Source organism: Talpa occidentalis, unplaced genomic scaffold (assembly GCF_014898055.3).
Source record: "Talpa occidentalis isolate TD23 unplaced genomic scaffold, MPIMG_talOcc4v2.1, whole genome shotgun sequence".
Classification (NCBI taxonomy): domain Eukaryota; kingdom Metazoa; phylum Chordata; class Mammalia; order Eulipotyphla; family Talpidae; genus Talpa; species Talpa occidentalis.
The window spans coordinates 62,899,326-62,911,715 of NW_026555331.1; the positions used below are offsets into that span (position 1 = coordinate 62,899,326).

Sequence of the window (12,390 nt, forward strand, 5' to 3'; positions counted from 1 at the left end):
TTTCCCCATGATAAAGCTTGTATATTTGGCATTTATTTTTAAAAGGGTGAGCTGTGACACTTCACACAAGCTGTTTTCAAATTCCACCACTAAAAATTATTTCTAAAAGAAATTTCTTAAACTCAGCCATCAGATGTTTAACATCTGCTGTGTGCTAGACAAAGTTAGAGACGCAAAACTGAACATTTGGAAACAACAGGCACGTCACGAATGTCCTGACTAAATGCAGAGACTTAAGGCAACAGCTGAGCCAGACCCTTAAGTATTTACATATCAGGTGTAGAGAGAAAGTTAATGAACACATAAAAAATTAAAAAGTAATAATATTAAACTATAACAAAACACCACAGAGAACTAGACACATAATTTAAAATGATAAATTTTGTTGTTTTCTGCCACAATTAAAAAAAAAACAATAATGAAACCCATTGATGAGTCAAAACTATGAGATCTTTAAACAATAAACGCCATGAATTCAGGTTTTGGCTACCATCCACTTAAAAAGGGAATGGGGTCAACCTTTCAAACTATAGAAGGGACAGGAGACAAATCCAACTGGGACAAACACTGTGCAGCAGCGGCCATTCTACAAATACAGGAGGACACAGAGCAGCACTCGAGGGATACCCAGAACAGACCACCGTGCTAAGGGAGTCTGTCCCACTGGGAGATGCCACACCTGAATGCAGTCCTTCCACTGCTCTACTACCTGGTATTAAGTAAGGGAACCCGGAATGTTCCATTCACTTAGTAACAGGACCTTTTGCGTTATGAATACTGTATTCCGAGTACTTTAATTTAGTGAGTTATAATGAGTAACGATTTATTCCTAAGTAAGAGCAAAAGCCTAAAGACCCACAGTCTATTCACAGTTAATGGAAGCAGCACTTAGAGCCAAGCTCAAAAAGTCCCTCATGGAGCACTGAGTCACCTGGAGCCCACCCAGATTCCTTCGACTGTTGTGGACCGCATGTCTGCAGCTGAGTAGCCTTATTTGCCAATTGGGAATAATGAAAGTGACAATGACAGAATGAAGGGCACTGTGGGCCCAGCATCCCACCAACAGCTGGTTTGGAATTGTGCATTCAATCCTCACTAGCATCTTATGAAGCTGGTACCGGGAGAACAACGCGAGAGTAATAACAGAATGGAACCAACATTTAAGGCCATTGTATTACGTGACATAAATTGTGTTCATTAGCATTTTGCTAGGCACACAGTACATGCTTAACAAACAGCATCGCCAATATGTAGTTAGGAGGAAAATGAGAGAAGGATTTTAAGTAAGAGTGTCAGAAAAGAAAAAAAAAAAAACAGTTTGTAAAAAGACTTCAAGAACTCAAGATCAATGGAGCTGAGAAGAGGGGTTTCAAGGAGAACAGTAAGGGTCAGAAAGGTAAATGAGAACTCGACTATGGAGCAAAGGGTGTGCCCAGCCTGCCACATCTGTACCTTTTACCCCCATAATCTGTGGGAATTAGTGAAAGGATTTTATGCATCAGGGGGTCATTAAAATAGTATTTTATCAAAATTCACCCATAGGCAACATGCAGGGTAGACAGAAAAGAAAAGGAAGTACCTGAGGGACAGGTAAACAATCAAAGACTGCTTCAGCAACACCTTGTGGTAGGCAGATAAGAACTTAACTTGGGACACAGGAAAAAATAGAAAGTAAAAGATAAATATGAAAGAGTCAATGAACAAAATTGTTCATGAATGAATGCCCAGGAATGTGTAATTCTCTTAGGTTTTCCAAAGATGTTTCCTTAGTAACAGAAGCTCAGTGGTACTCCAGGAGACAAGCCAGGAGAGGATGCTGGTTTAGCAAGATCAGATCTGTTATGAGATCGTGAATTTGAATTTGGGATGGATCCAATTAGGAACCTCAAGCATGTTGAGCTAAGCAGTGACGAAGCACAGCTTGAAACCTATGTGAGTGTGGATATTCCCTGATGCAGGATGACCAAATGGTTGAGCCCGAATCCTGGAGGATGCCCACACCTAGGTTATGGGAAGGAAAGGGACATAGAGGAGAGAAAGGGGAGATGAGAAATTCTAACCTGGGAGGACAACAGGACATAACAGCAAGTCATACATTCCTGAGGTCAGAGAAAAAAGGAATGAAAAGTGATCCTGAATTACAAAGACTGAAATCCCAGAAAGGAATAATAAAGAGGCAGAGCCCGATGACAGCAGAGGCGAAGGAACGGCAAGCACGACCATACACAGGACAGCAAGAGACACAGGCATGTGAGGCAGGGAGGAAGGAGGGGTGTTGAAGAGAAACCCCATTATGGGGGTGAGGGTATCAATGCTCAGAGAGCAAGAAAAACAATGGTGAGATCACTGTTAATATTCTTTTCAGAATAGAAAATATTTCAAATATCCCCCATCAAATCTGTACTAAAGAAGCATTCAATGCTTATTTATCCTCAAAATAATGACAGATAATTTTCCCAAAAGGAATTTGCAGGTGTTTTGGAAAGGGGACTACCTAAAAGAAAAAAAAAATCATTATAAAATATTACTTGTTAAATGAATCACTTCTAGTTGACTTTTCATAATAATAACATGCTTAAGTACTTTACAGTTTCTAAGCTTTTATGTTAAAAAATTGCTCTGGGGTAGTCAAAAGAAAGACGCTAAAGTTTAAATAAATTAAGTCCTACTTTGACATTAATTTTTTTTTCAAAATTCGCAAATTGGTAGCCAAGCACACTAACCTCCTACATGGAGAAGCTATTTTTAAAAATGCAAAAATCTCAATATTCATTACGCACATTAAATAGCTCAGAGGAAAAAAAAAAACTCTCAAATTATACAAGTGAGCAGTCATTTACCAAAAACAAGTATAAACTGTGCAAAGACAGAATTCCTCTATTACTATTTGATAGGAAATTACCTCTTCAAATATTTGCCAAGTATCATTGCCTGATTAACACTAAGTTAAGGGCCTCCCCGGTGGCGCAGCGGTTGAGCGCTGGATTGCAAAGCTGCCCGCAGCCTCTGCAGTGCTGGTTCAATCCCCTCTGCAGCTGGTTCAATCCCCGCCTGCTCCCCGGCCACCGGAGGAGGGTCCCACATAGCGCGCAGACCTCTCCTGCCGCCCGCTGCTCCCCTCAGCAGTGTACTTCAGTCTGCCTGCTCTGCTCCCCACTCTGGCTCTGGTGAATTCTCTCACCCTCCCATGCTTCTGACTGTACCCAGTGCTTGTATAAATAAATAAAAATAAAAATCTTAAAAAAAATACTAAGTTAAAATGAAGAGAAAGAAAAAGAAAAATGACAACAATTAATTACAATTCTCAGGGGTTTCTGCTGCCTCTGGTCAAATGTTGTGCTGAATCAGTGACCTGACACCACCCAGGCAGGTGGCTTCTGAGGACTGCTGAGGTGAGCAGGAACAGGAGGACCCAATATGAAACTTCCAGAGGAAACAAAAATGGTAGCTTCCAAATAAATCCCAGATATTAGCAACAGTTTATGAGTGATGTCCTTAGTCCTCAAACTTTACTACAAAAATCCTACCCAAAATAGACTATGATGCCAAGCTCATGTACCTAATATTTACATCATTCCTATAGATAGGCTGGGTCTTCCAGACTAAGGCACACATTCTTTCAAGAGTTGAAATCCTACAGAACGCTCATGTCACTGTTTCCAAAAAAAGTAAAGTATCTCCTTGACAAGTATCTTCTGTTTTTCAGAGAAAAATCTACTGTGTTTCTATTTTCCACCTAATTAGGTTGAAACTACTGGAATGTTATATTACAGTAATGTTTGAAAACGTCCCCGGACATCACCAATCTTTTCTTCTCATAACCTTCCCACCCAACTTTCCTCTGGTTTGAAAGTATGTTAGCATTAAGGTTGTCAAGCATATCTGCTCTGGAAATCTGTCTTATATATGTAACAGTTTCTTCAGTTTAAGTTTTAAGACCTCAAGACCCTATGCACCGTAGAGTAAATTCTCTCCAGCATCTGTAAAACCACCAGGCACTGCATATTCAATTGGACCATGATCGCGACCGTAAATTGTGACCTTACAGCTATCATTTGACAGAATGGCTCAGTCTAGTCTAAGACTGAAGATAAATTATTTAAAACTGTACAATCAAAGACTGCCAGGTGAGGAGTCAATCACTTTTCTTGCAAAAATGAATATGAGCAGGTGATACAAGTTGAAGATTAAGAAACAAGTGGACACACAACTGTGCATTTACCCATGCTAACATGTGTACAGGGATTTCCTTCTTCAAAACCCTGCTCTAAAAGGATCCCAAAGTTGAACTGGTAAAGAATATATGTAAGTGGTACGAAGACATTCTGGTTATTGCAGCTTTGTTAGTGGGTGACTACATAGTGATGATTCTTGGTACACAGGATAGAACTGAAAGAACATGATACATGGAATCACTTTACATCTGACAGTTAATGCCTAGGCTTATATAACATTTCTGTGCCTAGATTTCCTCTTCCATGAAATGGACACACTTCAGAATTACCACAAATGTATAAAGGATTTCTGAGAATCTGAAAGTCTGAGAAGACATATTTAAGATGTATTTTAAATTGTAGAGTTGTAATTTAATATATAATTAAGGTTATTTTTGAGAATTTAGTTACAGAACATGAAAATTCAATCACTGCCAGTCTGCTAATGCCAATATGAACATCACATTCAATGAATATTTTACTTACCTATGTTATAAGTGTTCTTAGCTGAAAAGGAAAACATTCTCTTTAGAGGAATGCCTGTCTTTAGGTATTATAATCCTAATATTGCTTTTAATTTCATAAGATGAGATTACTCCTGGGTTAGTGCTCCACACATCAATGGCTTGTTCAGTTAGTGATTAAATTTTAATCAACAGATAAAACTTGAATTTCTGCATTTAACTAGCACACATGATGTCAGATGGAACTCGGGGCTGAGTGGCAGAATGTAAGATGGATCTGATGCATTAAAAGGCGCCACTTTATAAAAAGTTGTTCACAGGTGTGTTGTAAGACCTGTGCCTCCAGAATCCAGGAAAGAGCACAGCCAAGTCAGCAAAAAGTTCGATTCACTTAGACACTATTTGCAGAGCACCTACTGGGCACCAGACACTGTTCCAGGAGCTGAGGGTAGAGCACTCAATAAACAGACAGAGCTTCCTGCCCTCATGGAGCTTACTATGTAACTCTGGAGTCAACTTTTCTTTTTTTAAAGATTTATTTATTTATGCATACAAGAACTGGGGAACAGGCCAGAGGTGTGGGGAATGAGAGGATTCACCAGAGACAGAGTGGGGAAAAGAACAGGCGGACTGACTGAAATACACTGCTGAGGGGAACAGCGGGTGAGTCAGGAGAGGTCTGTTGCGCCAGTGGGTAGCTCCCTGGCTGGGAATCGAACTCGTGCTGCAGTGGCTGAGGATAGCTTCATAGGTTGCATCTTAACCCCTTGTGCTAGGCCCTGGAGTCAACTTAGTAAGTGAAGAGCAACAAGTGAAGGGCAACAAGGAGCATGTGGTGATGAGCCAAACTATGGGACGTGTGGGCCCCTGACTACTGCTGACATATCCAGTGCTGCTTGAGCCATGGAGAGTGTGAGCCACACAACCACATGGAAGGCTCAGCCCTACACCTCCTATAATAAACGTAGCAATGGCTATCCTCACCATGGAGACCTGTGCCACACTGACTTACACTAAATCTCATTTCAATAATTGTTAACATAACTTTTTTTTTTTTTAAATTAAGAATAATTTAATATCATAAAATACATTAATGTAATTTACATTAGCTGATGTATAGAGGAAGAAGAATGTAATTATTCACTCACCAATTAATGGTCACTTAGATTATTTACGTTCCTGGTTATTGTACATAATATTCCAATAAACAGATATCTTTTCAAGAAAAAAAAACAAAAAAACAAAAACAAACAAACAAACAAAAAAAAACAAGCAACTTAACAAAACTTATAGTAGGGGATTCTGTAGCATTTAAATTCAGCAATTTATTTTTTTTTTATTATTTTTTTTTTTTTAATAAATTTTATTGTTATATTCCCCATACAATTGCAGCCCCCCCCATTCTGACCCCATTCCCTCCCCTCCCACCCCCGCCCCCCTAAAAGTGTCTCTGGTTCATAGTTTTTTGTTGATTTTGATTTTCACTTTCTAATAGTTATTCATTTTCCTGGTCCCTTATTTAAGTTTTCTAGATTCCTGCTATGAGTGAGACCATCCGGTATTTTTCTTTTTCTTTTTGGCTTATTTTGCTGAGCATGATCCCTTCCAGCGCCATCCATGTTGCTGCAAATTGCATGCGTTTATCTTTTTTGAATGCTGAGTAATATTCCATGGTATATATGTACCACATCTTCTTGATCCAGTCATCTATTTTTGGGCATTTGGGTTGTTTCCAAAGCTTAGCTATTGTAAACAGTGCTGCTATAAACATAGGGGTGCAGGTGTTCTTTGGAATTGATGTTTCTGTGTCCTTTGGGTAAATACCTAGGAGTGGAATTGCTGGATCATATGGAAGCTCTATGTTTAGTAGGTCCAGAAATCTCCATACAGCTTTCCACAGTGGTTGGACCAGTTTGCACTCCCACCAACAGTGCACAAGAGTTCCTTTTTCTCCACACCCTCGCCAACATTTGTTGTTGCTAGTTTTTTTAATATGTGCCATTCTCACTGGTGTAAGATGGTATCTCATGGTAGTTTTGATTTGCATTTCCCTGATGACAAGTGATGATGAACATTTTTTCATATGCCTGTTGGCCATTTGCATTTCCTCTTCAGAGAAGTTTCTTTTAAGCTCTTCTGCCCATTTTTTGACTGGATTATTTTCTTTGTTGTTGTTGAGTCTCATCAGCTCTTTGCAGATTTTTGTGATCAGTCCTTTATCATTAGAGTTGGGTGCAAAAATGTTCTCCCAGTTGGTGGGGTTTCTCTTTGTTTTTATTATTGTCTCTTTTGCTGTGCAAAAGCTCTTTAATTTGATGTAGTCCCAGCTGTTTATCTTTGCCTTCACTATCACTGCTTTGGGTGATGTGTCTGTAAAGATGTCTTTGATGTGCAAATCACGTAGTGTTTTGCCTATATTTCCTTCTATATATTTTATGGTTTCAGGTCTTATGTCTAGTTCTTTAATCCATTTTGAGTTGATTTTTGTGTATGGTGTAAGGTGGTGGTCAAGCTTCATTCTTTTGCATGTAGCAACCCAGTTTTCCCAGCACCATTTATTGAACAAACTTTCTTTGCTCCAATGCATATTCTTTGCTCCTTTGTCAAAGATCAGTTGACCATAAATCTGTGGGTTTATTTCTGGATTTTCTATTCGATTCCATTGGTCTGTATGTCTGTTCTTGTTCCAATACCATGCAGTTTTGATGATTATGGCTTTGTAGTATAGTTTGAAGTCTGGGAGTCTGATGCCTCCATTCCCTTCGTTTTTTTTCAGGAGAGCTTTGGCTATTCGGGGTTTTTGGTGATTCCATATGAATTTCATCAATAATTGTTCTATTTCTTTGAAGAATGACATTGAAATTTTGATTGGAATAGCATTGAATCTGTATATTGCTTTTGGTAGGATGGCCATTTTAATAATGTTTATTCTTCCAATCCATGAGCAGGGGATGTCTCTCCATTTCTTTGTGTCTTCTTCTATTTCTTTTAACAGTGTTTTATAGTTTTCTTTGTATAGGTCCTTTACCTCTTTTGTTAGATTTATTCCCAAATATTTGATTTTTTTTGTTTCAATAACAAAAGGGATGGTCTTTTTGATTTCTTCTTCTTCAGATTTATTGTTTGTGTATAGGAAGGCTACTGACTTTTGCGTGTTGATTTTGTATCCTGCCACTTTACTGAACTGATTGATGAGTTGAATTAGCTTTTCTGTGGAGTTTTTGGGGTTCTCTATGTATAATATCATATCGTCTGCAAATAGTGATAGTTTGACTTCTTCTTTTCCTATTTGGATTCCTTGGATGTCTTTCTCTTGTCTTATTGCCCTGGCTAGGACTTCCAGTATTTTATTGAAAAGCAATGGTGAGAGTGGACATCCTTGTCTTGTTCCAGATCTTAATGGAATTGCTTTCAGCTTTTCACCATTGAGAATGATACTGGCTGTTGGCTTGTCATAGATGGCCTTAATGATGTTGAGGTATGTTCCTTGTATCCCCAGAATTTCAAGGGCTTTTATCATGAATGGGTGTTGCACTTTGTCGAAGGCTTTCTCAGCATCTATTGATATTATCATATGGTTTTTATATTTCTTTTTGTTGATGTGTTGGATAACGTTGATTGATTTTCGGATGTTAAACCATCCTTGTGCCCCTGGAATGAATCCAACTTGGTCGTGGTGAATTATCTTATGGATACATTGTTGGATTCTGATAGCTAAAATTTTATTGAGGATTTTTGCATCAGTGTTCATTAGGGAGATTGGCCTGTAGTTTTCCTTTTTTGTGTTGTCCTTGTTCGGTTTTGGTATTAGTGTAATGTTGGCTTCATAAAACGTGTTTGGTATTGTCCCTTCCTTCTCAATTTTTTGGAAGAGTTTGTGAAGGATAGGCACTAATTCGTCTCTGAATGTTTGGTAGAATTCATTTGTAAATCCATCAGGTCCTGGGCTTTTGTTTTTGGGGAGGTTTTTTATTACCATTTCAATTTCGCTAATTGTAATTGGTCTGTTTAGGTGTTCTATTTCTTCTTTATCTAGCTTTGGGTGATTGTAGAGTTGTAGGAATTTGTCCATCTCCTCTAGATTGTTAAACTTGTTTCCATATAACTGTTCATAGTAGTTACTGATTATTCTTTTGATTTCTGCTGTGTCCGTTGTGATTTCTCCTCTTTCATTGATGATCCTGTTTATTTGTGCTTTCTCCCTTTTTTCCTTTGTGAGCCTGGCTAGGGGTTTGTCTATTTTATTGATTTTTTCAAAAAACCAGCTCTTGGTTTCATTGATCTTTTGGATTGTTTTTTTAGTTTCAATTTCATTTATTTCTGCTTTGGTTTTTATTATTTCTTTTCTTCTACTGGTTTTGGGGTTTTTTTGTTGTTCTTTTTCTAGATCTTTGAGCTTCGAGATGAGGTTGTTTCTTTGCGTTCTTTCTTGTTTCTTGATGTGAGCTTCTATTGCTATATATTTTCCTCTTATTACTGCTTTTGCTGCATCCCATACATTTAGGATATTAGTGTCCTCCTTGTTGTTCAATTCAAAAAATTTTTTAATTTCTTCTTTGATCTCCTCATTAGTCCAATGGTCTTCCAGTAGTGTGGTTTTTAATCTCCATGAGGTAGGAAAGTTCCTTGCCTTCTTTTTATGGTTTATTTCTAGTTTGATGCCTTCATGGTCAGAAAAGATGGTTGATATGATTTCAATCTTGGTGTATCTGTTGATGTTTGTCTTGTGCCCCAGTATGTGATCGATCCTGGAGAATGATCCGTGTGCGCTTGAGAAAAATGTGTACTCCGTTTTTTTGGGGTTTAGTGTTCTATAGATGTCTGTTAAGCCTAATTGCTCTAGGTCCTTATTTAGAGCTTTGGTTTCTTTACTTATTTTTTGTCTTGTTGATCTATCCATTGTTGATAGTGGTGTGTTGAAGTCTCCCACTACGTATGTGTTTTCTCTGATGTCTGTTTTCAGAGAGGACAACAGTTGTCTGATATATTTTGGTGCTCTTTCGTTTGGTGAGTATATGTTAATGAGTGTTATTTCTTCTTGAAGTATTGTCCCCTTGATCATAATGTAGTGACCATTGGGGTCTCTTTTTATCTTTTTGAGTTTGAAATCTGTTTTATCTGATATAAGTATAGCTGTTCCTGCTTTCTTTTTTGGTCCATTTGCTTGTAGGATTGTTTTCCATCCTTTAACTTTGAGCCTATTTTTATCTTTTGTAGCTAAATGTGTTTCCTGGAGACAGCAAAAGGTTGGGTTTTGTTTCTTAATCCAGGCTGCCACTCTGTGTCTTTTTATTGAAGAGTTTAGTCCATTTACATTTAGAGTTAATATTGATATGTTAACATCTGTATTTGCCATTGTGTTTGTCTTTCCTTTGATTTTATTTATTTATTCTTTTAATAACTTTTTTTTTTTTGGCCTTCTTTCATTGTTATTCGTCCCTCTGAGGTTCTGGCTTTAGGACTCCTTGTAGTATTTTTTGGAGTGGGGGTTTAGTTGCAATGAAATTCCAGAGTTTCTGTTTGTCTGGGAAGGTCCATATTCTTTCTTCAAAGAGGAAGGAGAGCTTTGCGGGATAGAGTATTCTTGGTTGGCATCTGTTTTCTTGGAGTCTGTTGGCTATGTCCCTCCACTCTCTCCTTGCCCGTAGTGTTTCTTCGGAGAAGTCTGATGTCAGCCTGATTGGTTTTCCTTTGAATGTTATCTGTTTCTTCCTTCTTGCCAGCTTCATTATTTTTTCCTTGTCCTGGATTCTTGGGAGCTTTACTATTATGTGTCTTGCTGTATTTTTCCTTTCGTCGTGGAAGTTTGGTGTTCTTCTTGCTTCTTGTATATCAATTTTCAGCTCCTTCTTCACATTTGGGAAGTTCTCTTCAGTTATCTCTTTGAATATTTTCTCTGTTCCTACATCTCTCTCCTCTCCTTCTGGTATTCCTATAACGCTTATATTTCCTTTCCTCATGGAGTCAGATAGTTCCCGAAGTCTTTCTTCATTCTTTTTCCTTCGTACTTCTCTTTCCTTTTCTGTTTTGGTTCTTTTTATTTCTGTGTCTTCAAGATTACTTATTCGTTCTTCCATTTCATCTATTCTGCTTTCATTGCTTTTCCCAGAATTCTTTAGTTCTTCCATTAATTCTTTGATCTCCTGCATTTCTTTTACTTCCCTCTTTAGGGACTCAATTTCTTTCTTCTGACCATTGTTTTCCCTCTCTAGGGACTCAATTGCATTCTTCTGATCGTTGATTATTTTTCCCTTATCATTGTTTTCCTTTATGACTTCTGTCAGTTTTTTAATCACGGCAATTTTAAATTCTCTTTCTGGAAGGCTCAGAAATTCTTCCAAGTTATTGTCTTTGCAATCTGGGGGCTGGCTTTCTTTTTGTGGTGTGCTTTTTCTCTGGAGAGTTGCTAGGTTGCGTGTGGTTCTTCTCCTCCCTACTGTCTGTTTTCTAATTCGCCGTATGCGTTGGGACACTGTGTTGTTGGGACTGGCCGGCATCTTGGGTGGGCTTCTCTGTTCCCCTCTGGTTCTTCCAGGAGTCATCTGTCAGTTTCAAGCAGCCTTTAATGGAGAAAGGTCCCTGTTCTAAAATGCCGATGTGGGGACACACTCCCCTGTGCGCCTGGTCTGCCCCGGCGGTGGGTTCCTGCTCCCCTCTGGGCTTGGACTGCAGGCCAGAGGGGGTCTGGTGTGGGCGAACTTCCCCTGCTCACCTCTGGCTCCTGAGGAAGCCTTCTGCAGGTAGTCTTTACTGAAGAAATGTCCCTGTTCTAAAATGGTGATGTGGGACACACTCCCTGCGCGTCTGGTCTCAGGCACACTCTTCTGCGCGCCTGGTCTGCCCCGGCTGTGGATGCTCGCTCTCCCTGTGGGCTCAGACTACTTGTTCGGAAGGAGCCAGGTGTGAGCTAACTCCCCAGCTGGCCACTAGCTCCTTCAGTAGCCTGTGCTGGGGTCAAGTCGCTAGGTGGCGCCAGAGATCTCTCCTAGAGCCCTTGGGGAGCTGATTTTCCACCCCGTGGGACAGGGAGCAGAGCGGGGATGGTAGGGTACACCTCAACGGCTTTGGGGTGCTGTGTCTGCCTTGTGCCCCACCGTTGTGGGAAACCCACGCCCCTAATTTCGTGCCCCGGGTCTCAGTTCCAAAGCCCTCAGTTCCAGGACGCGGGCTGTAGCCCAGATCAGTGGCGCGGGAATGGCGCCTTTTGAATCCCGCTCCCCTGCCTGGGCACCTGGTTCCTGCTCACTCAGGGAGGGCCTCCGCCGTCTCCCCGCAAGCCTAGGTCGCAGGCGCGGGGACCTGGGCAGCTGCGATCCGGTCTGGATCCGCGCCACTTTCCGCGCAAGCTTACCGGGCGGCCGGGGCTGTGTGCTGGTGCTGGTCTCCTCCTGGGGGGCGGGGCTCTCTTTAATGGCGCCTGGAGCTCACCTCCGCGGCGGATCCTGCAGGGTTCGCCTCAGCTCCCGTTCACGGGGTGTGGTGGCTGCAATAGTTCCTTTCCACTCACGGTCCCGCTTGCTGTGTCCGTTTTTCTTGTTGGCCGTTTTGGTTTGTTGTTTCCCTCCTCTCTGCCGGTCGGAGAGTGCCGACTTTGTGGGCGGGGGAGGGGAGCAGGGTTCTGCGCTTCCCTCCCTTCTGGTCCTCTTTTATGGCAACTTTCTTCTTTGGGCAGTTTGCTGGAGTCGTCCGTTTATCTTCCGTGTCCCAGTTCT

General features: G+C 40.4%; 1 protein-coding gene across 6 annotated transcripts in view; it reads right to left on the reverse strand.

The window, feature by feature from the left end:
* FAM110B (family with sequence similarity 110 member B) overlaps positions 1-12,390 on the reverse strand; it is a 167,892-nt gene that overhangs the window by 111,700 nt on the left and 43,802 nt on the right. The gene's annotated exons all lie outside the window — the stretch shown is intronic.